This window comes from Cryptomeria japonica, chromosome 8 (genome assembly GCF_030272615.1).
Source record: "Cryptomeria japonica chromosome 8, Sugi_1.0, whole genome shotgun sequence".
Taxonomy (NCBI): Eukaryota; Viridiplantae; Streptophyta; class Pinopsida; order Cupressales; family Cupressaceae; genus Cryptomeria; species Cryptomeria japonica.
In genome coordinates this window covers 462,668,178-462,695,993 of record NC_081412.1, presented here as the reverse complement: position 1 = coordinate 462,695,993, position 27,816 = coordinate 462,668,178, and positions in this window count along the sequence as shown.

Sequence of the window (27,816 nt, the reverse complement as noted above, 5' to 3'; positions counted from 1 at the left end):
AGGGATTTCCCAACTATTGAATTGGTTAGAGATCAACAGGTATTACATTGATCTGGTAACAACACTCAATGCCAATGAAGATCCACTTTAGCTCCTCTTCACCTTTTGCACTTACACTCTACAGGTATCACTTCTCTCCTCTGGTCTGGCAAGAATCACATATCTCTTCACTTGGATACACACACACAACTTTTGCCAACAACCTCAGAAAGAAACACAACATCGATCTTATAGGAAACAGATAGGTTAGTAGCATAAACCCTAAACCCTAAACCTGTTAGGTTAAGCAATTCAAATGGTTTAATCTTGACCATTGAGCACATTGCATTAAATGCAATAGTCTTGAACCGATCTCAAGACGTTCTCCATTGTTTGTTTTCCACCACTTTCATGGCAGCTGATAACCCATCATGTGTTTTCATCGTTTACAGACTTTGCACATTCCCGAGGTAGATAGGAACAATCTCCTTCATGCAAGATCCTTCATGCACACAAGGTTGATGTGGCAACATGATCTGTTCTTTGTTACAATGCTAACTCATCACACAAAGTCACTAGTTGAGTCACATAGGCTTGAAGCACTTCAACCGTAAACCCTAAAGTTGAGACTACCAATCGGTACTCATACAAAGCTTCCATATACCGGATCCCATAGCAACATGTCGATTCACCTTGAATAAACATACCACTTCACTTTGGCACATATACTAGTTCACAATGTTATACCAGTTCTCACATATATTGGTTCTTGGTAACATACTGGTTCTCTCTTATTCAACATATTGACATCAATGACAACTTACAATGTCATCATGTCCTCATACCAGTTCACATAATGCCAAAAATTTTATGGTTCCCCACATGCCCATGGGGTTATGGTTGTAAGGTGTGTCCATTCTGATATAGATGCTTCACAAATGGAGGCCTAATTAGCCCTTTAAGACAATTGGTCATCCCCGGGTTCAGACCTTTCCTTGCTAGATCTTAACCTCTCCTTTTAGAGGATTGTGTAAGACCATAAAGGGTATCTGAATCTATGATTTATTTGCTAGGGTGTTTGGAAAAGTTTAGACTTAAGGTCCCATTACCTGTCTCCAAGGGATACAAGCAAATAGGCCTAATTGTGAAGGTACCATAGGGAATTGGGTTGAATCTTTGAAACCAGTATTTGGTCTGGTCCATGTGAGTTTTGTATGATCCAAAATAGGTTTTTTGAAGCAACAACCTTAGGGGGCTTCATGATGCACTTTGGAGCAAGTTACCCAGTTTGAGTAGTATGAACCTTGGAGTGAAATGAGATGTTGGAACTAAGATTGTAGAGTCTTGCTTTGTAGGATCCTATTGGTGTGTTGAGGGGTTAGTGTCATACATCCTAAAGTGTTTGACAAGATACAAGTGTTAGGTCCCAGAAACAACTGAGAGCGGGGGGGGGGGTGAATCAGTTGTCAAATAAATTCAAACCAAAAACAACTTAACCAGCTTAATGCCTAATACCAATAAACCAGTCTTTTATACCAATGGACAGTTTTATCAGTTAATTGCAATACCGGTAAAGATTAATGCATGAAAAAAAGGACAAAGTCATCCACAACACATAACACCAATATTTGTACGTGGAAACCCTGGAAGGGGAAAAACCACAGTGGGAAACCTTACCCACAATCAGATGATACTACTACAGATAGTAAGTGTATACAAATGGGGTTTGCACATGCAGAAAGGCCAAGTGCCTAGAGCTCATTGATCAAACACAAAATAGGAGTCACACTGACTACAATTGGATGGTTAAATCCAATAAGGATGTACTCTCAAATCTGCATCTTTCTATGCTGGATTCAATACCAGAGTAGTTTTGATTGTCTTCACATAAAACCTCCTTCAACCTTCAAATAATGTCTACATGTATAGCTCTACTTATTCTTGCATATACCTTCACACAATCCTTTTTCACATTCCTCATTTGATCTTACAAATAAGATCTTACATTTATATCATAACCTAAGACCAATTTTAGTAGGTTGGCTCTAAAGGATATTAAAATAAAATCAATTTACAAATAAATTAATGCCCGATACAATAACCAATTCATCATGTCGACTTAATGCATTTACAACAATAATAAATCATCTCCATAGCGTGCCATGCTGATTTGGAAAAGATAAGCCTGTCGATGTATAACCTGGACCTATTTGCTGGTAACAACAAATATGCAAATACAAATATGCCAATAAACAAATCTTCAAGACAAAGTGTTTGAACGATGTCTTCGACATAACCAAGTGTTTTCCATGCCATTCCAAGTGCTGGTGATCATTATATCCTACCGGTGTACCAGATACTGGTGGTTGTGCATAAGTCACTTGCTTGCTGGTGAATGTTGCTGATTCTTTAAAGTGCTAGAGTTGATAAGGTTTAGTAGGTGTTGACATCAATGATAAAACCATACCAAAATACCAACGACAAGGAGGGCTCTGCATCAAGTGGTATCAAAGCTAGTAACAGCTTTGGTAAAGAGATAGTGATTTTGAGAAAATGGAAAAGAGAGAGGAATAAGTCCCTAAGGGACCAATCACCAACATGGAATTGGCAAGTATTGTAAGAGAGAAGGCCAATTCTTACAAGGCCATGCAAAAGGAGATAGAGAGATTAAGGGGTAGAGTAGATGGGAAGGAAGATGGAGGCATTGGTAGTGGTGAAGAAGGGTATGAAGATGCGATCCCTATGCCAGAGGAAGAGGTTATTCCTCCTAACCAAAGGCACTTCCTTAATGCCCTCAAGTCCATGGAGAGAAGAACCATGCAATAGAAGATTGATTTGCTAGCTTTCACTGGGAAGATGGAACCAGATGTAGTGGTGAATTTGATAGACTCCCTATCTAGTTTCTTTGAATATGAAGACATTCCAGGGCACTAGAAGGTGAAGATTGCTAAATCCAAGTTGAAGGGAACCGCCCTAACTTGGTGGAACTTAGTCCAGGAAGAGAGAGAAAAGGACAACAAACCAAAGATTGTTTCTTGGAAATAGATGGTTGCCTTAGTAAAGGAGGCTTATGTACCCAAGGATTATGAAGTTCAACTCTAGAAGAGGAGGCAAAATCTCAAGAAGAAGGAGATGGATGTGAACTCTTATAATGAGGAGTTCCAAAGGCTATGTATGAAGACTAAGACAAAGGAGGAGGAGAGTGAAAAGGTTGCCCAGTACATAAATGGATTAAGGTACAACATCCAAGAAGAACTAAACCTCCTTAGCCCAGATACAATTGGTAAATGCCATCAAATTTCCATCAAGGTGGAAGAGAAAATCAAAAGGGGACAAGAGAAGAACAATAAAGGAAGAGGAAGACAATAGAGGGGTGGAAGAAATTTTTTCAAAGGTAAGGGAAATGGTTTTGGAAACCAAGGTGAAACAAATCAAGGAGGCACTAAATGAGAAAGTAGTCAAAATAACAATGGAGGATACAATCAGAGGGGTAACTTCAGAGGAAGAAGACCATAATTTAGGGGAAAATCTCAAGGTAGAGGTCCAATCAGATGTTATAATTGCAATCAAGAAGGGCACATGGCCAATAGGTGTCCTGACAAGCCTACTAGTTCCATGGGGGAAAGAAGAAGTAACTTGATCTAAGAATCTGAATGCCAAAGTGTGACAAGTGCAAATACATACCAAAGTGTCAATACCCCTGATAGCTATGGTTATCCTAAAAGAGGTGAAACTTTGATGATCAGGGGAGTAGTAAGTACAATGAAGATGGCTGATAAAGAACCCCCACAGAGAAAGTTTCTATTCAAGACCACTTGCAAAGAGGGTGGAAAGGTATGCAAGGTTCTAATAGACTCCAGATCAACTAAAAACTTTGTGTCTCTAGAAATGGTGGAGAAGCTAAAATTGAGAAGACTACCTCACCCTTTCTCCTACAAGGTCAACAAGCTATTGTGGAAGAGAAAGCTTGGGAAAAATTCTAGATTTGAACCTATAAGGATAGGTTGTTGTTTGACATTGCAAAGATGGATGCTTGCCATCTCCTATTTGGGAGAACATGGCAATTTGATTTGAAGGCACAATATGATGGTGCTAGGAAAACATATTCAATCACCAAAGATGGTAAGGTGATAGAGTTGTTACCTTTGAGAGTGAGGGGGAAACAAAAGAAAGGAGGCCAAGGTGTTGGTGGTAGGAGGAATGCAATTCTTGAAGAAGATAGCAGATGAAGGCATTGTTTGCTATGATCTTATTCCTAGTTGAAGACAAGAAAGGAGACAGATTGAGGTTGGTTGACCCTGCAGTGCAAAAATTACTAAACAAGTACAAAGGTGTCATCTCTGATGGCATGCCAAGGACAATACCTCCTATGAGGGATATAAATCATTGCATAGACCTTATACTTGGATCCACCCTACCTAACAAAGTAGCATATAATCTCACCCCAGATCATAATATTGAGATGGAAAAATAGGTTGAAGACCTGTTGGAGTCTAGATTGATTAGCAAAAGTTTGAGCCCATGTGTTGTCCTTGTAGTATTGGCACCCAAAAAGGAAGGCACTTGGAGACTTTGCACAGACTCAAGGAATATCAAAAAAATTACTATCAGGTATAGATTTCCAATGCCTAGGATTGATGACTTGTTAGATTGCTTGGGGGTTGCTAGATATTTTACAAAAATTGACCTGAAAAGTGGCTACCATCAGATTAGGATTAGGCTGGGAGATGTGTGGAAGACTACATTTTAAAAAAATGAGGGTTTGTATGAGTGGAAGGTCATTCCCTTTAGCTTATATAATGCACCAAGTACCTTTATGAGGTTAATGAATGAAGTCTTGAGGGATTTCATAGGAAAATTTGTCATAGTCTACCTAGATGACATTCTATTTTTTAGCCAAACCAAAGAAGAGCACCTAAAACATGTAGACCTGGTCCTAAGGAGATTGTATGAAGAGAAATTAATGATCAATTTGGAAAAGTGTTTCTTTATGCAGAAAGAGATCATTTACTTGAGATTTTTAATCTCATATGCTGAGTTGAAAATGGATCAAGAAAAGGTGAGTGCTCTATTGTCTTGGCCTACACCTAGAACAATGAATCATGTTAGAAGCTTCCATGGTTTAGCCATATTCCATATGAAATTTATAAGGCGATTTAGCCATATTTGTGCTTCAATGCTTGACACCATAAAGGGAGGACAAAAGTGTAGGTTTAGTTGGACTAAAGAGGCAGATAACTCCTTTGAAACATTGAAGAAGAAAGTTGCATAGTAGCCGATCCTTGCCCTACTCGATTTCAACAAAATCTTCCAAGTGGAATGTGATTCAAGTCACATGGCTATTGGGGAAGTGCTTAGTCAAGAAGGAAGGCCCATTGCCTTCTTCAATGACAAATTAAATGAGGCAAAGAGGAGGTACTCATCCTATGACATAGAGATGTATGCTCTAGTGCAATCCTTGAAAAAGTGGAGACACTACATGCTACCAAAGGGGTTCATAGTTTTCACAAACAACCAGGCCCTCAGTTTCATAAATAGACAAGAAAAGTTGAACCATAGGCATATGAAGTGGGTAGAGACCCTAAAAGCCTTCACTTTCACTCTTAAGCATAAGAAAGGGGCAAAGAATAAGGTGGCAGATGCTTTGAGAAGAAGAGTATTAACCACAAATCAGATCTAGTTGGAGAGTGTTGGAATATACTCCTTGAAGGCCATGTATGAGGATGATGAAGACTTTGGAGAGATTTACAAGGTATGTGCATCTTTTGATGAGCGGTTTCATGTTGATTTCTCTGAATTTATGATACAAGATGGACTATTGTTTAAGGGTGCATAGTTGTGCATACCCAAATGCTCTATGAGACTAAACATAATCAGGGAGAAGCACTGTGAAGCAATGGTAGGCCATTTTGGCCTTGACAAGACACTAGACTTGGTGAAGAGGCACTAATTTTGGTCCAAATTGTAGACAGATGTCAGGAGATTTGTGGATACATGTGTTATATGCCAAAAAGCAAAGGGTAAGTCCACCAATGTAGGCTTATACTAGCCTTTACCCATTCCTTCAAGACCATGGGAAAGTATAAGTATGCATTTTGTTTTAGAATTGCCTAGGACAAGAAAAGGTTATGATAGTGTTTTTGTAGTGGTGGATAGGTTTAGTAAAATGACACATTTCTTGCCATGTAAAACCACTTGTGATGCTTCTTATGTTATAGACTTATTTTTCAAAGAAATTGCCCGAATACATGGTTTGCCTTTGACCGTAATCTTTGATAGGGATGTGAAATTCATTGATCACTTCTGGAGGACTCTTTGGAAGAAGCTTGGCACAAATATAGCCTTCTCCTCAGCCTACCATCCTCAAACGGATGGCCAAACTAAAGTTGTAAATAGATCATTGGGAAATCTGCTAAAATGTTTAACTAGGTAATATGGAGAGAAGTGGGATAGCATACTGTCTCAGGCAAAATTCTCTTATAATTATACAATAAATAGAAGCACTGGTAAGTCACCCTTCTAGGTTGTGTATGGCATCCACCCAAGGGGTGTGTTGGAGTTAAGGGAACTACCTCAAGGAGAAGCCATTAGTGTAGATGGAGAAACCTTTACCACTACCATAAAGGAGATACATGACCAAGTTAAATCTCACCTTCAACAATCTGTAGAAAGATATAAGGCTCATGTTGATAACAAGAAGAGGGATGTCCAATTTGATGTGGGAGACTTGGTATGGGTTCACTTGAAGAAGGAAAGACTTCCAAAAGGAAAATACACAAAGCTTATGCAGAGGAAGATTGGACCCTATCAAATCTTGAAAAAATGTGCACAAAATTCTTATGAACTTCAACTCCCACCTGATCTTGGTTTGTCACCTATTTTTTATGTATGTGACTTAACTCTTTACAAGTGTAGTGTTGATGTAGGAGAAGAAACCAATCAAGTTGTATTAGATGATGACATTCCCAAACATGAACCACCAAAATTGCATAAAGTTTTGGATGCCAAGGTTGCAAAGAGGACAAGGAACAAAGTATATATGGATTATTTGGTGGCCTGGTAGGGATAACTAGATTTTGAAGTAGTCTGGATGACAGAACAACAAATCAAAACCATGGTGCAGACCCGCAAACTCTCATCTCAAGTGGACTTGAGATTTCTTTTTCCAGGGAGTATGGTGCAGGGGCACCCTTTCAACATGATCATTCATGTTCAGAGGAGGAAGGATGAGACCTTAAGAATGTCTTAGGATGTTTTCCTTATGTTTTCAATTATGTATTTTGTGTTTGTAATAAAAGGCCCCATCTTGTGAGCCAAACTCCTATTTTGGTATCTTGATAAGCCAATTAGGACTTTTGGAAAAAAGGGGACTAAATATGCTTAGGATAGGTTTTTATTAGTGATTTTATTTGTTTTATGTGCTTCTAGGGTTTTTAGAGGTGTTAGTCTTGACCCAAGTCATTCGGGTGCAAGAAATGACATTTTTGACAACTTTGTCAAAAGTTGTCATGAGCAACTTTTGTGCAACTTTTTGAATTTTTGTTGTTTTAACTCCTCCAATAGCTCTAACCTATTTTTTTTGGTTGAGAGAAGATGTAGAGGGGTATAAAAACCTTGTGAAAATAATTCCCACGGAGATATTATATAGAGGAAGTATCTATGATTGCAAACAATAAAGAAATTCTGAGTTTTTCCTGCAAACTGTAAGGTTTTGGCATGGGGTACGGAGTTGTATGGATTGGGACCAATCCCCAATGTTTTTATCTTGTTAGTGCAGTGATTTACCAATTATTTGGTCTTGATTTGAGGTCTTGATCATTTTTTTTGATCCAAATATCTAAGTTTTGTTGTAGGTACCCGGAAAACTAGGGTTTTGTCTAAGGTTTTGCCTTCCCATGGCCATAACTTGCAGCCTATTCATCTAGAACTCATGGAAATGGATGGGATGCAATTGTGGCCTATATATTATATGATTCCAAAGGTATTTTTTAGGAGGAGAAAGGGAGATGTGTGTTTGACTAGTCCCTAGGTAAACATCTCTATGTGGCTACCTAGCCCTTAGACTGCAATAATTACCCTAGAAGACAATTGATGATGATTCCAGGGGTGTAACCATGGAAACTATAATGTTTTATGGTTCCCCACATTCCCATGGGGTTGTGGTTGTAAGGTGTGTCCATTCTGATATAGCTGCTTCACAAATGAAGGCCTAATTAGCCCTTTAGGATGTTGGTCATCCCCAGGTTCAGACCTTTCCTTGCTAGATCTTAACCTCTCCTTTTGGAGGATTGTGTAAGACCATAAAGGGTATCTGAATCTATGATTTATTTTCTAGGTTTCTTGAAAAATTTTAGACTTAATGTCCCATTACCCGTCTCCAAGGGCTAGAAGCAAATAGGCCTAATTGTGAAGGTATCATAGGGAATTGGGTTGAATCCTTGAAACCAGTGTTTGGTCTAGTCCATGTGAGTGTTGTATGACCCAAAATAGGTGTTTTGAAGGTCAAGAAACTTAGGGGGCTTCACGATGCACTTTGGAGCAAGTTACCCAATTTGAGTAGTATGAACCTTGGAGTGAAATGAGAAGCTGGAACTAAGATTGTAAAGTCTTGCTTTGTAGGATCCTATTGGTGTGTTGAGGGGTTAGTGTTATACATCCTAAAGTTTTTGACAAGATATAAGGAGGGCTCTACATCACATGCTTGATGAGTAAGTTATATTGTTGTTTTGGACCTGCAAGTGGATTGGCCTTGTTGTGATGTTATCTTCTTATTTGATGGAAAATTTAATGGCTTTGTGATGCCTTGTATTTATTGGCCAAGAAGCTCATTTTGTTATATCTAATATTTTTGTAGCCTTGCATATGTTGTGACAGTATGTGTGGAAGTTCTTGGTTGCATATGAGTGTTATTTTCACGTTTTATTATGGTTTAGAGCCTCTTGTGATTTATTGTTGGGCCATGTTAGGGGGAGTGGGCTTCCTTGTGATGACTACACTCATGAGAGATAGGCTTGCATGAGGATCCTTGTAAGGATGCATGAAGTCTAGACCACCAGGGAACATTGGGAGTTTACCTTTATTTGTAAATAAATGACAACCTAATAATTGATGGGTTGGGTAGCTAGACTCATTATTAAAATAAATTGATTTGAGCCTCATCACTTATTCCTAGGGAGGATGTTTTAGGATAAGCATGAGAAGACCATGAAGATAGTAAGCTAATCCCCCTTAGTCTCTCATAGGTTGAGATGGCTCCACATTTCCATCAGGCTAGTGCCTTATGTTATTATATTTTTGAGGATGACATGTTATGACACTCCACTGCTACATGTGTTCCCCTTGATGATTTATGATTATGCCTTATTGGATGCATTTATGTCTTGATGAGTTGTATACCTCTAGGAGTTTATTCTTGTTGTAATGTGTGGGTTCTTGCATGAGAGTCCTTGTGTGGTTAGTCTCCTTGGTTATAGGTTCCAACTTAGGTTTAGAGTGTGTGTTGGGACTGTTGGCATATGGACACTCCAATGAGACATTGTGTGTGATTGAAGGTTTTGTCATTGATGGCACTGGGAAGACATTATACTGGCAAAGCATTCCTTAGGCAACCTTGCAATCCTATGGCACTGACAAGACATTATATCAGCAAAGCATTACTCAAACAAGACAGTGCACCGGCATCAGCAAGATCAATCTACATTGGCACCAGCATAGAAGATGTACATCGACATAGAAGGAAATATGTATACCGGCACTGAGGCCGACAGGATTTTTGATATGTAATATTTTGTTTATTATTGTAAGCCGAGTTGGCAAATTGTAAAATGACTCTTGTATATAAAAGAGATCATTGTAGTCATTTGTAGAAAATGCATAGGAAGCATAAAATATTATAAGGTAGACCTAATGTGCGAATTGTTGGTCAAGGGTATATGTAAAGAATAGAGAAAGAACCGGTACTGAATCTGGCATTGAAGATGCTATTGTAAAGTAGTACAGATCATTGGATTTGCATAATCCTCATTGTAAGTCAATGTGACTTCTTATTGAGCAGTGAGCTCTAGGTAGTTGGCCTTCCTGCATGTGTAGGCCCCTATTGTAAGTAATATTCTCTTATTGGCCAGTAAGTTAATATTGTGGGTCACAAATCCCACCGAGGTTTTTCCCACACCAATTTTCCTCGTTAAACATCTTGTGTTATGGTGTTCTTTTCATGTGGATGTTTTTGATTCTATTATTTACATTAATTCTTGCATACCGGTATACTATTACTTTATGTTTTGCATATTCAGTTTCAAGAAAATCTCATTACTGGTCAGATACTGATTCACCCCCCCCTCTCAGTATCTGTGGGAACCCTAACAATTGGTATCAGAGCTTGGTCCTCTATTTTCAAAAGCCTAACAGCTTGAGGAAGATCTTGACACCGGTAAAGATGGAAAATCTGATGAAGCAACTTGAAGGAGCTCTTACTGACTATGATGGAGAGAAGTTGAAAAATATTAAATTAGAAGATGATTTAAAAGTAGCTCAAGACATAATTCAGGCACTTCAAGAAAATCTTACTATTACAAGAAATAAGAGAAGAGAACTTTGTGAAAAATTGCAAAATGAGAATAATGAAAAGAAATCACTAAATGATATGATAAGAAAATTGAAACAAGAGATCATGACAACAAAAAATGAAATGCAGGATATGACTATGAGATTTTGCAAAGAGATTGAGGACAAAAAGAAGGATGAAGAAGAATTGACCAGAAGACTAAGTGATGTAGCAAATGAGAATACAAGACTTAGCTATGAAAATGACATGTTGAAGACAGATCTGATGCATACTCAGAATGACTTGAATGAACTAATGAGACAAAAAGAAATCTTGGAAAGGGAATTGGAAACTGCAAATCAACACAAAGAAAAATTCAAGAAAAGCTCAAAAGAACTTGGTACCTTATTGAAGAATCAAAAACCCAAAGGTGACACTTAGGGAATTGGATTTGAAGTTGGAGAAAGTTGCGGTATTGCAAATACCCAAGATCACAGCAAACTGGTAAGACCTTCTAATACTTACAAATTCAATGGAAAATGCTTTAACTATAATAAATATGGTCATAGGGCAAATGAATGTAGATCTAGGAATTATCAAAATATCAATCCTCCCACCGGTCAATGCACCAAATGCAACAAAATTGGTCATAACTCTGAAAAATTGCATAATGAATGTAAGATGTTATGTTTGTGGAAGATTTGGTCATTTATCAAATAAATGTAGAACACAAACCGGCATAGGTTATGGGAAAGCTATTCAAAAAAATAATGTAACTTGTTATGCATGTAACAAGATTGGTCATATTGCTAAATTTTGTAGAAGTAAAGGTACACCGGTAGATAATAGAAGTACTAGCTTGAAAGGTAAAGAAAAGGTTGAAGAGGTTAAGCAAGAATTTTCAAAGCAATGGATTAGAAAAGGTGATCTAAAAATTGGGGATACTCCTCCACCAGTTGAAACAACAAATGCTTCACCAGCAAGACAATATGATGCTCCACCGGTAGGACAGAGCAATGTTCCACCAGCAGGATGTTCTTCATCAAATTGAAGAAAATTATCTTGAGGGTTTGGCAATCAAACGACACATATGCTATTATTCCGTTGGTTAGAGAAAAGAAGTTGAAAAACATTCATTACCGGCAAATAAAGTTAAGCTAATACATTGCCAGCAAGCAATTAATGTGGTAGGTAGTAGAAAAGACTTTATAAAATAAGGTTTTTGGCTCCATTTCATTTCACCGTGAATTCAAAATTTCAGAGAGCGCGAAGATTTCCGAGCTAAGGCATTCCGAGCAAAGAGGCAAAGCACTTCAGCAATCAATCCATCCAAAGGAAGAAAAAGGTATTTATCATCATGGCATCCTCCTCTGCACTTGAATTCATAGCAAACCCTACAGTAGTTGAGGTTATAAAATGACCTAGGCCCATGTTTTAGCTAGTCCCTGAGGTTGCTAAGAAAGATGACAACATAGGTGCTTTTTCAAAAATTCCAAAAGGTGTTGTTTATGTAGAAGACCCTAGAATGTATATTCATTGCAACATAGAGGAATTAGGTGGTGAAGAAATCAAAAACATGTATAAATCTGTTATATGTGACAACTCCGGGAATGTGAAACCTGAACATAAAATTGTTGAAACCCTAGGATTCACTGAAATCCTTTGCATTCCTGAATTTCCCAAGGAAGTGGTTAGGATAGTTCTAAGTAGGGTACATGGTTCATTCTTTTGGCTTGACTCAGTGCATAAAATTACAAAGGAAGCTGTGAAAGTAGTAACAAGGTTACCTTCCACTGGTAAGAGACCCGACAAAACAAAGAAGGTCTCCAATGACTTGTTAACAAACTTAACTGGTGCAACATCCGACAAGAGATCATTGAGGGTTAATGATGTGACTGATACAAATGTTAGATTTGTTAGCATGATTCTAGGTTACAAAGCAACTCATGCTAATAGGCTTAACTCAATTTCCAGTTTATGCATAAATAGTGCTTATGACATGGTTAAGGACAATGTAAAAATTGATATCTGTGAATGGTTAAAAGATGAGTTAATTGACAATTTAGCAAAAATCAAGAAGGATAAGAAAGGAAACTTTAGATTTGGAAATTTACTTGTATGCTTAATGCTACATATAACCAAATAGGCTCCCGGTATAGGCAACAAGGATTTTGGATTTGACATACCGGTAGGAAAATAATTGTCTGACTTATTCAACAACATGGGTGAAAACAAAGAAAAGAATATCAATGAGTATTTTCAAGCACTAAAAGTCAGAATGAATAAAAGAATCAGACTACCACATGAAATTGTCAACAAATACAAGGATGATATATGTTTTGTAATAAAAAAGGATGAGATCTGGATGGAAGCAGTCATCCCAAGGATAGTCTGGGTGAGAGAGATGGGGTATGAAATAGATGACCACATAGTGGAAACTTATGCCAAAGCACTTCTAGAAGCCCCCAATGAACCAAAGGAAGAAGTATTTGGTAGTGCTAAGACCATCGAAAGTCAAATTCAATCTAAAAAGAGAGTAAAGAAATTTGAGGCATTTGTGACGAAAGGAACTAGAAAAGCAAAAGCCATAAAGGAAGATGTATTAAAGAAAACCGGCATAACAGAAGAAGAGTTGGCAGCCCAACAACCTAAAACTCATCTATCACTGGTAGATACTTCCTCAGAAGGAGATATGCCAGCAACTTTCAAAAGAGTTGTTAGGAAAAGAGACCCCTCACCGGTAACCACTCCTTCACCTAGAAGGACAAGACAGAAGCAACAAGCTGTGAGGTCTCCGGTCAAGAAAGCCACACCTAAGAAAAAGCTAACCCCCAAAAAGAAGAAGAAGACAAACACTAACTTGGCCCCTCTTGACATATTACTGAATGAGATCATAGAGGAAGGTAAATTGAAAAACATAGGGAAAATCTATGACACCTTATCATATGATGAGAAAGGACAAGTCAAGGAGAGTGTTATATTACACATGGACATGTATAAAAAGTTTTTGATGCAAGTCCTAAATGAAATTCCTGATGAATTATATAAAAGACTTGAGGCTAGAAGGCAAGGAATAGTTGAGTTGGATAAGAAAATTAAAATAGAAAAATTACTTGCAGTATACCCGGTCAACTCACCTAAGGAAATTGATGATCTGATAGCTCAGGCCAACCAGATAGTTTTTTCCACTGCACACCGGCAAATATCACTAATGGCGGGTAGAGTTACAAAAGTTTCAAAGGAAACAGAAGATGGTTGGGATACATTCTTGGTTGTAAAAGAAAAACAAGAAGAATATAGGAATCCCAAGCCCATTCTAGTATATCAAAAGGACAAAGGGAAAGGTAAAGTTGGTGGACCACCAAGTATCAAGATTAGAGACAACTTACCCCCACCTCCTTTACATACTCCACTAGTAAAAACAACAACTGCATAAGATCAACCACCAGCTGAGAGTATGGACACAGAGGATAATAATCCTAATCCTGAAGTCCTATATACTGTGAATGTTGATACTCAGAAAATCAACATAGTGGTAGATAAGGATACAATAGATAAATCAAAAAACAAAGAGCAACCGGCAGCATATTCAGAGAAAAAGATGGAATCTGGAACACAAATAGAGAAACCAATAGAGCTAAAAGCTCCAGACCAGATGACACCGGTAAGAAATGATGCAGGAAAACCAGTGCTTAAAGAGATGGAGACACAAACAGACCTACCAGAGGTCAATACTAATTATAGCTCACAAGCTTATAAAGCAATAGATGATTCAATTCCAGTTTTGAAATCAACAGCTCCCAATTGTAATATAGCCAACAAAGATTCTTTAGGCCAGTTGGATACACTTTGTAAATATATTTCTAGAAATTTTGAGCAAACAAAGGTAGAAACTATAAAGGAAAATGTAGAAAAAGAGAAACATAAATTCTTTGAGGAAGGAATAAAGAAGTGTAATAGGGAATTTGACACACTTCTACTGGAACTATGCAATTTATTGAAAGAGCACAAAACTTTGTACAAAGACACCTGTAAGATAAACTTTTTAACCATAGATGTAGACAAAAAGATGAGCAAGGTGCAGGAAGAGATAAATAAACTTGCAGATAATTTTGTTAACTCACCCGATGCATTGTCAATTTTTGAGGAAAAGATAACAAATTTTGAGGAAGAATTGCTCAAATTAGAAAGAGAGAAAGAGAAAATAATAAACAAGGCAAAATTCTTGAGATCTAAACTAAGTCCAAGATTGGACTATTTAGCATCTCTGCAAAAGGAAATCTTATAGGCACTAACTTAGGGAAGCAAAACATCGACATAGCACTTGCAGCATCTCATCGGTACAATATACAGAACTGAGACAACAATAAAAGACAACAAGAAGTTTATGGATGGTATAAACTTAATTTTGGGAGATATTCTTCAGATAATAACCACCCAACTACAAGGTTGAGGTTATGAATTGGTACAACTACAAAATCTACTAACCTTTGTCATTGATGCCAAAGGGGGAGTAGTAAGATGAGAAAATTCAAAGCACAGGGATCACATGCTTAGGGGGAGCTCTCACATTTTTGGATATCTTTTTGAAATTTCTCATGAGTGTTTCCATCAATGCCAAAGGGGGAGATTGTTGGCATATGGACACTCCAATGAGACATTGTGTGTGATTGAAGGTTTTGTCATTGATGGCAACCTTGCAAACCTATGGCACTGACAAGACATTATACTGACAAAGCATTACTCAGGCAACCTTGCAATCCTATGGCACCGGCAAGACATTATACCGGCAAAGCATTACTCAAACAAGACAGTGCACCGGCATAGAAGATGTACACTGGCATAGAAGGAAATATGTATACCGACACTGAGGCTGACAGGATTTTTGATATGTAATATTTTGTTTATTATTGTAAGGCGACTTGGCAAATTGTAAAATGACTCTTGTATATAAAAGAGATCATTGTAGTCATTTGTAGAAAATTCATAGGAAGCATAAAATATTATAAGGCAGACCTAATGTGCAAATTGTAGGTCAAGGGTATATGTAAAGAACAAAGCAAGAACCGGTACTGAATTTGGCATTGAGAATGCTATTGTAAAGCAGTACAGATCATTGGATTTGCATAATCCTCATTGTAAGTCAGTGTGACTTATTAAGTAGTGAGCTCTAGGCAGTTGGCCTTCCTGCTGTAGCGTCGTAAATTGTACGCACTTGCTAGGGTGGTACAATTTCACACCTAGTTTAGCACCCGCCTTGGCGCATTTTTCATTTTGCATTGCATTTCCCCTTTAGCACTTAATTAATTAAATTAATTAGGTCTAAGGTTCTATTTTATCATCTCCCACATCATAAAGTTGGGCCCTTTCATTAAAGTGTGCCCTTTTCATTTTATTCCTCCTATACATCATTTAAATCAAAAACCCTAATTAGGCCCTATTTCAAACTTGGGGGCTTGGTTTCGGGGGTCAAAACATCTTGAAATCACCTGTAACTTCAGAATTCTCTCTAAAATCATCATATCTGACGGCCCTGAAAATTTGGTGAAAAGTTGTCGGGACCATGGCGCCCGGAGTGCACATGGTCCCGGACATTTTTCCCGAAATTTTAGGAGTGCGATCCAATCATAAAATAAAGCTTAACCCCAAGAAATTGGTGGGATATTCAATCTCTAGGTCGGCCAAAAGTTGAAATTAAGACCTAGGGTTTCATACATAAGAGCTCTCTTTCTTCATTTGAAAGGATCTGATTTTTGGCTTTCAAGGACCTCATATGCAGTGAAAGAGCAGATCTTTGAAGACTTCAACAACATTCAACATTCATCCATCAAGCATTTATCAATTTCATTCATCCATTTAGGGCTTGGAAGACATTGAAGAACAATAGGAGATTACCGAATAAAGATTGGCTTGTACTCCTCCCTTGAGGGTTGGGTATGATTTCATGTTGTTTTCATGTCTTTGCATAAGCTTCAATATATCCTTTATTCATGCTTTAGATCACTTTTCATCTTGATTTAGAGCATTTACATTATCATTTACAAGCAATTAGGGTTTACTTTCTAGGTTGCTCTAGTTTGCTTTCTTGCATTTTATGACCTTGCACAGACACTAGGTCTGCACACACAATACATTTTACAATACAACTTGGCTATTCGTGGAGGTGGAAATCACCGAAGCGGGGGTTTGACTAAGGAAAGACCCTATATAGCCACCAACCACACCTTTTCAGATATAAGTGCAGGTTTCGGGACTCGGACGACGCCGCAGGTTGCAGATCCGGGAGAAGCAGACTGAGACTGACCTTCCCACCAAATTTCAGAGCAAAAGACCAGGATAGGGGCGTGGGGTGCCCTGGTCCTGCCAGGACAGGGGCGCTAGGCACCCTGGTCCCAGGGATAGGGGCGCTGGGCGCCCTGGTCCTCCTGATAGACAACATTTTCAGCATTTTTGATGGCTTTTCCAGAGTGCAAAAACAGTAGTTTCCGGAGCAGTTTCAGGGGCAGAATCAGGACAGTGGCGCCCACGCCCCCGTCCCAAACATTTTCAGTTGGATTTTAACTTCGGGTATGCATTTTCATTCTTGTCTTGTCCTTGTGTTTACAGCTTTCCATCATTTAAGTTCAATTCTGTAATCTTGTTATTAGTTCATACTTGCACTTTGGGGTTAGGGATTGAACTCGCATCATTTTATCTTTCAATTACAACAAAGGAATAGAAATCCTAATAGGTATCTTGTGGCTCTCTCTTCCACAAAAATAAGTAGCCAATTGTGTGATATCTCTAGGCTCTTTCGTATTCCACAAATGTGTGATTGAAAGTGAGATTAGGGCATGTTTGCTTAGTGTCACTTTTTCCCCTACACATTTTGGTGAACCCGACGTGAAACTCCAATCTTCTCTAATTCTGATTTATGTTTTCGAATTTGAGTATTTACGCTATTTCAAAATCAAATTTGTATTTACAATTCTTAATTTCTTGCAAGATTCAAAAATCTAGAGGAAATTTTTGCTGAAACCCTAATTTTTCAATTCAAAGTGGAACTTGTGGATAGCTTAATTGGGATTAATAATTTCAAATCTGATTTAGGAACTCATTTGAATCATAAATTTCATTTTCTAAATCTACATTCTAAGTGCTTTCATTGGTTAAAATTAAACATTTCCTTCTATTTTGCATGTGTTATCATTTGAAAGAGGAAAATTGTTGTCATGATGCATTCATTTCATATATGTGATAATGGGTTAGCTTCCCTTGTTTCAATTTTTCTTTCTCCTAAAGAACCTCCCTTATTGAGCCTGACTCTCATCCCATTCGAGGCTTTGATAATGTGGCTAAGTCTTCATTAGGTATTATCACCTTACCCATCACAGTGGGACCTGTTACTTTGCCTACTCCTATCCATGTTATGTCGGGAAATCTATCATACAACTTGTTATTAGGGAGACCTTGGATTCATAGTATGCAAGCTGTCCCCTCTACATTGCATAGACAAGTTAAATTTATTTATAACAATAAGACATATACCTTGATAGGTGATACTAATCTTCAGGCTTGTTTGCAAACATCTACTTCCAAAGGGAGTTCTTCTAAACCTTCCTCTTCTAGTGATGACTCTTTAAACAAGATACCTATGGATGAATCATCACCCTCGGATAATCAAAATTCTTGGATGAGCCTAAAGCTCCTGAAGAAGATCCTTCTCGACTTGAGTCTACACATGAAAAGGCTTTTGATCCTGAGAAGGTTCTCGCAGAAGACGATTGGGGATCTCTTGATTTTAATCCCACCTTTGTAGGTGAGTATAGGGTTCCTCCTAGAGAGCTTAAACTTAAAAAGAAGGAAGAAACTAGAGATCAATCGGTCTTACTTGAACCTATGAGCAATAATTTTGTGGCCGCTTCTCAAACTTCTTCTCCTCACACCTCTAATTATGAAGAGTTTGATTCTTTGTCTTATGAAAAACCACCTTCTCTTCCTGAAATGGCTGATCGTTATGGTCGTGGTTTTCGTATTTTTGCTAAGCATGGGTATCATGGAAAAGGTTGTGGTGCTCATGAACAAGGGATAAAAGTTCCTCTAGAGACTAATTTTCACAATTATGCCTTTGGACTTGGCTATAATCCCTACAAACGCACCAAAGCATTTAAAAGACCATCTCTCAATGTGAATGCTATATTTAGTAGTGATGATGATCTCACTTCAACTAAATCATCTTCTACTTCTATCAACTCTCATTCCCCTCATAAGGAAATCTTGGCGATGAACAAATCTCTTTATGAATCCCCTCAAATTTCTAAATCTACTTATGAATCTTTATCTCCTATTCATCATAAAGTCCTTTCCTCTAGGGATAAGGCTCTAATAAATTACACTCATCCCTCTTCTAAGATTCCTTATGACTTTTCTTCTTCAATTTTTATCATTTTATACATGTTTTTGATCTTACTTATAGTTGAGCATTTAGCATGTCATATTCAAATACCTCATTCAATCTATCATGTCTTTAAATAACATTAATGGCTATTATGTTGCTCATCATTATGTGACATTGGTAGCTCATTTACTGGGGGCTCATTGTCATTCATGATGGTACAATTTCAAGTGCAATCATATATTTTTTGAAGCAACATAATAGCCTAATTTTCTTGTTCCTATGGGGACAAGAGTGATTTCATACATCTCTTATTTTGCTTATGTCCAAATCTCTCCCTAGAAGATTTTGTAAGTCCTTCTCATTGAGGCAATGATCTTTCCTTATTTTTATCTAAGGGTCCACTTTTTCCTATTTCGTGGATGGTGTGAACTTTATTACTTGATGTTATTCCTTGTATGCATTTGTTGTTTGTTCTAGGATTCTCTCTTACAAGAGGTGTAAGTCCTTGACTACAACCTCTTTTGCACTTGGTAAAAGACATCCATAATGAATTCACTCTCCCAATTGGGTTAAAAAGAGTGTCATCCTTCATTAAGAATCACTTTCACCTCGCAAAAGAAGGAAATACTGCATTCTTATTCTCTTCTTTGTCTTATTCTAGAAGATGTTATATTTGTCTAAGACAATTCCTCTCGGGGATAGGTGTCTTTTGTACAAAGATCTCTTCTCCTCTAAGGATCTCCTTTACACATACTACAAGATATCCCTTTTCAACTATCTTATCCTTGCTTAAAGAGTGCAAAAACTCCCTTGCTTGGATCTATGACATTGTTGCATTTTTGGGGTATCTTCTTTTGTGATGAAGGTAGGTATCCTTGTTCTACTTTTCTTATGACATAAACATTACACTTTTTGAGCAATGGGTCATTCTCGGAACCAGAGCATAGACTCTTAGAGTGAGATGTCTCCATTTTTCTTTTATCTAAGGTGATTATTCTCGGAACCAGAGCACGGACTCTTAGAGCGAGATGTCACGCTTTTGTACTATACATATATAGGTTGTAGCATACTCGGGCATAGACTCCTATGAGGTGCTTCTAACCTCACTTGCACACACATGCACGAGGTCGAGTGGAACTAGTGGCATAAGGCTAGACTTTCTCACTCTCCTCCCTTACATGGATCACCTAGACAGACTCTAGGGGCTAGTTTTCCATGTCCTTTTCCCATGGATCACCTAGACAAGATCTAGGGGCAAGAAGTCCATGTTTTCTCTCTCACTATTCTTCCCATGGATCACCAATGTGTGTATTCATGCTTTTTTCCTTTCTTTTCTTCTCTTTGCATTTTGTTTCCATTTACATCCTTCATCTTGTGTTAGAGAACTCTCAAATCCTCACACTCTTTGTTGTGTTGGAATTGAGATTTAGTCCTCTTTCTTACCAAATGATTCTCCATTAGTTTTTGATCTCATAATCAAATCTTCTTGTGAGCATTTGTCATCAATATTCTTTAACAATTCGAAGTGGTAAACATGATACCCTGTTTCAACTCACTAAAATTAGCAAGCCGAAATAGGGGAGGGCATATAGCTACCCTCGAATTTTCATCACCTTCCTTAGTAAGAATTAGGTGATTTTGTGATCTAACGTGTGTTTTTTAGGGTGTGGTTCCTAATTGTGTACTACAGATACCGCTGGGGGCTTCGTTCGACAGACTTATGGATATATCCTTTTTCAAATAATGTTTACTTTTCTGTACTTTAGCTTGCATATGCACGTAGTGTTCATATGACCGCTAAAGTGGGGGCTAAATGTAGCGTCGTAAATTGTACGCACTTGCTAGGGTGGTACAATTTCACACCTAGTTTAGCACCCGCCTTGGCGCATTTTTCATTTTGCATTGCATTTCCCCTTTAGCACTTAATTAATTAAATTAATTAGGTCTAAGGTTCTATTTTATCATCTCCCACATCATAAAGTTGGGCCCTTTCATTAAAGTGTGCCCTTTTCATTTTATTCCTCCTATACATCATTTAAATCAAAAACCCTAATTAGGCCCTATTTCGAACTTGGGGGCTTGGTTTCGGGGGTCAAAACATCTCAAAATCACCTGTAACTTCGGGATTATCTCTAAAATCATCATATCTGACGGCCCTGAAAATTTGGTGAAAAGTTGTCAGGACCATGGCGCCCGGAGTGCACATGGTCCCGGACATTTTTCCCAAAATTTTAGGAGCGCGATCAAATCATAAAATAAAGCTTAACCCCAAGAAATTGGTGGGATATTCAATCTCTAGGTCGGCCAAAAGTTGAAATTAAGACCTAGGGTTTCATACATAAGAGCTCTCTTTCTTCATTTGAAAGGATCCAATTTTTGGCTTTCAAGGACCTCATATGCAATGAAAGAGCAGATCTTTGAAAACTTCAACAACATTCAACATTCATCCATCAAGCATTTATCAATTTCATTCATCCATTTAGGGCTTGGAAGACATTGAAGAACAATGGGAGATTACCGATTGAAGATTGGCTTGTACTCCTCCCTTGAGGGTTGGGTATGATTTCATGTTGTTTTCATGTCTTTGCATAAGCTTCAATATATCCTTTATTCATGCTTTAGATCACTTTGCATCTTGATTTAGAGCATTTACATTATCATTTACAAGCAATTAGGGTTTACTTTCTAGGTTGCTCTAGTTTGCTTTCTTGCATTTTATGACCTTGCACACACACTAGGTTTGCACACACAATACATTTTACAATACAACTTGGCTTTGTGGAGGTAGAAATCACCGAAGTGGGGGTTTGACTAAGGCAAGACCCTATATAGCCGCCAACCACACCTTTTTAGATATAAGTGCAGGTTTCGGGACTCGGACGATGCTGCAGGTTGCAGATCCGGGAGAAGTAGACTGAGACTGACCTTCCCACCAAATTTCAGAGCAAAAGACCAGGACAAGGGCGTGGGGTGCCCTGGTCCTACCAGGACAGGGGTGCTAGGTGCCCTGGTCCCAGGGACAAGGGCGCTGGGTGCCCTGGTCCTCCTGACAGACAGCATTTTCAGCATTTTTGATGGCTTTTCCAGAGTGCAAAAATAGCAGTTTCCGGAGCAGTTTTAGGGGCAGAATCAGGATAGTGGCGCCCGCGCTCCCGTCCTGAACATTTTAAGTCGGATTCTAACTTCGGGTACACATTTTCATTCTTGTCTTATCCTTGTGTTTACAGCTTTCCATCATTTAAGTTCAATTCTGTAATCTTGTTATTAGTTCATACTTGCACTTTGGGGTTAGGGATTGAACTTGCATCATTTTATCTTTCAATTACAACAAAGGAATAGAAATCCTAATAGGTATCTCGTGGCTCTCTCTTCCACAAAAAGAAGTAGCCAATTGTGTGATATCTCTAGGCTCTTTCGTATTCCACAAATGTGTGATTGAAAGTGAGATTAGGGCATGTTTGCTTAGTGTCACTTTTTCCCCTACACACTTGCATGTGCAGGTCCCTATTGTAAGTAATATTCTCTTATTGGCTAGTAAGTGAGTATTGTGGATCACAAATCCCACTGAGGTTTTTCCCACACCAGGTTTCCTCGTTAAACATCTTGTGTTATGGTGTTCTTTTCATGTGGATGTTTTTGATTCTGTTATTTAAATTAATTCTTGCATACCAGTATACTGTTACTTTATGTTCTGCATATTCAGTTTCAAGAAAATCTCATTATCGGTCAGATACTGATTCACCCCCCACTCTTAGTATCTGTGGGAACCCTAACAGGGACCTTGTGTCATCTCCTAGCATAGGGGGTGGTTCCTTTGGTTCCACATGGTCGGGTGGTTGGTGCTTTTTAGCCATTGGAATGTTCTCTTGGATTCTTCTTCATGATGATTATGGATGTACCTTGTAGCATATTTATGTAATGAATATGATGATAGTTGGAATCTTGTAGTAGTAAGAGCTATGCTAATGATGTATTTAATGTACTTGTATTTATAAGATGAATTATTGTTGGAATTAGAATTAAGTCATATTTTGTAATGGGATATTAGGGATGCAATTGTACTATTGTAGAGATGTGATCTTATGTATCTTGGAAATAAAATGGATTATGATTGAAATGGAAATGAACTTGCATTGTGGTTTAGTTGTATTATTCCATAGAACGCTTAGAAAGAAAGATAGAATGTAAAGTAATATTGGAAGAGGAATATTCGTAGGGTAAGAAATGAATATGTTAGAAGATGTTAATTAGATCTAATGAAGATGAATGATTCATATAGATGCATTGGTAGAAAGGAAACTATGCATATCATGTAAGAATTGTAAGTAGGAAGTTGTATTAAGATTATTGCATCATGCGTTTGGAAATAATGATAAGAAAGATGATCATGCTAGAATCAATTGTAATTGATGTATATTTAGTTGGATTGGTAGAGAAGGATTATATCTATGCATTAGGATTGCATTAACATAAATAGGAAAAGAGCATGTAGATAGGAAATGTTGGGTTAAAAAAATATTTATTTTTGGTGCTTAAAATGAATGTAGGATATTGGACTGTCTTGCATTTTAAAATAGGTATCTATTATATTAGTACAATGATATAATATGATGCATATCATGATGGATGAATACTGTAGTAGATTGCATATCTCATGGTTAGGGAATTAAATATGATGCATTAAATCAAGATGGAGCATGCTTATAATGTGTGTAGGATGTCATTATGGTAGTGAATAAAGTAATGATGTTGAAGTACCCTAGGGAAAGGTTAATGATGTTATGTTATTTCCACTTGCATTATTTGATAAATGTGTAATGATATATGTTCACATTGGTTAAATGGTTAATTAATGTAATTAGATGGAGATATTATGTGCTAAATTAGTTGTTATTAGACGCTAATAATTTTTTTTTATCTCTATTTATATGTTAGACGTTTACTTTTTCTAGGGTATTTTGGCGGGCATTACAAAAGATCTGATGAATGCCAAAAACTTGGTTGTGAGATTGGCCAACTAGAGCATGATCTACATTAAACCAAAGAAGAACTTTAAAAACAAATTCTTCTTCTTAGATATGATCTTGAAGCTGAAAATGAATACAAGGAGTAGTTCATGATCAGTTCAACCAAATTTAATGAGATGATTGATAGCCAAAAGGATGCTGATGACAAAAGAGGTCTTGGATTTGAGAAAGGTGAAATCTCTGGAACTGGTCAAAGCAATTCTAAGTCTCAACACCAGAAGAACATAGCTAAAAGTTCTCTGGTAAGGAAAACTAATGCTCATAAGTTCAATGGTAACTATTTTATTTGCAATAAATTTGGTCGTATGGCTAGTCAATGTAGAAATAGAATGAATCAGAATGGTCCATATTTCTCTAATCAATGTTTCAATTTCAATAAGTATGCACATAAGTCAAATGAATGCAGAAGTATGATGAACAACTTTCCAAATAGAAGGAATATCAGATTTTATGCATGTGGTAGGTTTGGAAATGTTGCTAATCAGTGTAGATCAAGAGGAAATGAAGGGAATTTCAAGGCTAGACAAGGAAATGTTGTATGCTACAATTGCAAAAAATCCGGTCACATTGCATGATATTGCAGAAGAAAAATATGAATAGGAATGGTTTGATAGACAAGAACAAGAATGTGTAGGCAAATGATAAAGGCAAAGAAAAAGTGGAGGAGATCAAAGATCAAATACAGAAGACATGGGTTAAGAAGACTGATTTAGATGTAGGAAGTGGGTCCACACCTAATTCCAGTGCTGCAAATTCCTCTGGGAATTAGCTTGAGAACTCTAGCTTCAGGGGAGTTTACATGCAAATCCTTTTCTCCCATGCCATCAATGATGCTATAAGATCGACAGATTGTTAGTAGCTATATTCTGATAGTGTAGATATTTTGGAAGGAGTTCTGGAAGAGTATGAGCAAATTTTATGATCCACAACAAAATTCTGGAGAGACTGTTTGTGTATGCAGAATATCCAGAAGAATTAGGGTGAAGTGCATTTATTACACTAAAAATTTAGATATGTAGATGATAAAAAGTGACTTAACTCCCTCATTTGTCACTTTGAATTTGAGAGAACAAGAGGAGAGCACTCTGCAAACAAAATTTATAGAGATCAAAGTGTGAAGAAGATCTTTAGTGGTTGAGGTATTTATCGGTGAAACTTTTCAAGTTTGAAATTTTTAAAATGGCTACTTTTGGTATGATGACTCCACTAGTTGTAGATATTACTGAGAGAGCCCGACCAAACTTATAAAAACACCCATTCATTTATGTCGAAGATGATCCGAAAAGTGCATTTTCTTTCATCGGTTCCATATGGAGTTTTGCATATCAAGGATATTTGGGTTTAAAATCATTACAACCTCGAGGAGTTGCGAAGCTCTCATTTGTTGAACCTTTAAAATAACTAGCTGATTGATGACAATTTCAGGCTCAAACCTGAATTCAAGATGCTGGAAGAGAAGAATTTTCTATAGTTTGCCAGATTCCCACTACTCAATGAACACAAGTGGGTCCGGTATGTACTCAATAGGATGCATGATGAGTTTATGTGGTTAAATAAGCCATTCAATATCACTAAGAATGCCATTAGAGACATAAAAGGGTTATGCTCAACCAGTGATTTTCCCACACTAAAATCTATGAAGAACCAAATGAGTAAAGATACAACTAGTTCAAAGTTTGATAGAAGAGCCATGGCAATCGATGAGATTATAGAGTATGATGTCATATTTTATTCAATGGTGATTGGGTATAAGATATACTACTCCAACAGATAAAACTTTCTATCCAGAACCACCATATATGCAGCTTATAAGATGATCCGAGAAGATAAGAAGTATGATCTATGTGAATTTCTCTAGAGTGAGCTAATGAAGAACCTAGAAAAGATCAAATAGAAAAAAATCACACTTTCAAATATGCTACTTTAATTTTGTGCTTATTCTTTTTCTTCATGAATGAAGTTCTAGGAAAAGGTCATGTCCAATGAGCATATGATAGACCAGTAGCTATCCAAGTTAGAGATCTTCTATACAACATTGGAGATGCCAAAAACCGAAAAGCCACTCTATGGGGCTACTTCAAGAATTTCCAGAGTACAATGCATGAGAGGGAGGGGATCCCTAAGTCAATAGTTGAAAAGTATAAGGATACCATATGTTTCATGGTTGATGTAAATCAATGCTTGATGGAAGAAGTTGAGCCCAGAAATGTTTGGATCATGTCCATGGGGTAGGAGGTTGAGGAACAAATTCTTGATCTTTATGCACAACATTTCTTGAGCAAGCCAATAGATCCATCAGAAGATAGATTTGGGACATTTGCTAAAAGGACTTGCAGCTATACAAGCAACTCAAGAAGCCAAAAATTTAGAAGAAAGTAAGAAAGGAAGTTGAAGCATAATCAAGCAAAGAGCATTGGGATCTCTAAGGAGGTTGTCCAAGCAAGAAAGAGAAACATACTATCTATAGAGGAGCATGTTAAGCAAAACAAACCTAAACCAGAAGTCTCTGCTCCCAAGCCAAAGAAAACAAGGATCTCTGCACCTTCCTCTGGTTCTCAAAAGCTGGCCAGCACAACAAAATCTCCAGCCAAGTCATCTGGAAAGGGTGAGAAGAGGAAGAAAGAAAAGGGCAAAAGAGTAATTGTCTTTTTAAAATATGATGAAGAGACTAAAATAGATGAAGAGGTGAAGAAAATTAAGACCAAAGGAAACACAATTACAAAAGTTTATAAGAACAAGCCAACAAGACTTGGTGAAGATAGATTCTGATAAGGCCCGGTATGTCAGTCCAAGAAATTGAAGAGGTTGTCACTGTGCAAGGTAATTTGAAACCTCTTTTAGAATATTATGACAAGTTTGATGATGCTGGCAAGAGAACTTTAGAAGAAGCCACAATCAAATGTTTGAACATTTTTAATAGATCTCTTGTAGAAGTAATGTCAAAAATTCCAAAAAGCTTATATGATATTCTAGAAATGAGAAGAAATATTGCTAAAGTAACTAAAGTAGACGATGATTTAGGCTAAAAGAGTATGTAATAGTTAGTATATATTTGGTAATAGTAGTATATGAAATAAAGAGAATACTCAAAGAGGCCCAAAGGCATTTTAGGAGAAAAACGAGAATTAATAAGATTATGATTGGGCAAGTAAGTGAAGTATCAAAGGATATTGAGGCAAACTTAAACCAATTTTGGAGAGGAATCAATATGATGTTGTATCATCTATTTTGGGAGAGAAAAATGATCAACCAAAAGACGATCAAGCTACTTTGAACACTCCCTCTATTCTAGAAAAGGAAGATATAGTTAAGCATGAGCAACAAGATGAGTTAGATAAGGGTGAAGAGGAGGCAGGTAATGGTAATGAGGATGAGGATACACAAAATCCTTCGGATCAACCTATGGATCCAATGCCATCTATGGAAGCTCAAGCTCTGGTTAATGATGTAGGTCTGCAAGATGTCAAAGCAGAAATTGATGCTGAGGATAAAACAAGAGACATTGTAGATGATGTGAAAGGTTTTCTTGAGAAATATAAGCAAATTCTTGATGAATCATAATTTGTCCAAGGTCCCATGATCAACTTTACCACTCTATCTCCCATCCAAAAGCTGCAATTAGCTTCATTTGCACAAGCTAAGGCAAGTGAAGACCTGTGGAAGTCACACATTGAAGACAATGAATTGCTCACTCTCACATCTGGTATTCTTAAGAAGATAATACCCTCTTACGTCAATGATACATCTGATACTCCCTCTGGTTAGCTGAAAAGCCTAGTCAACTCTATAAGTACTCATTTTGAGTCACTAGAAAGGTCATCTGAGGTGAAGGTTTGCAATGAAATTAATGCTAAAAGGCTCAAGACATTAAAGAGAATGATTGCAGATGA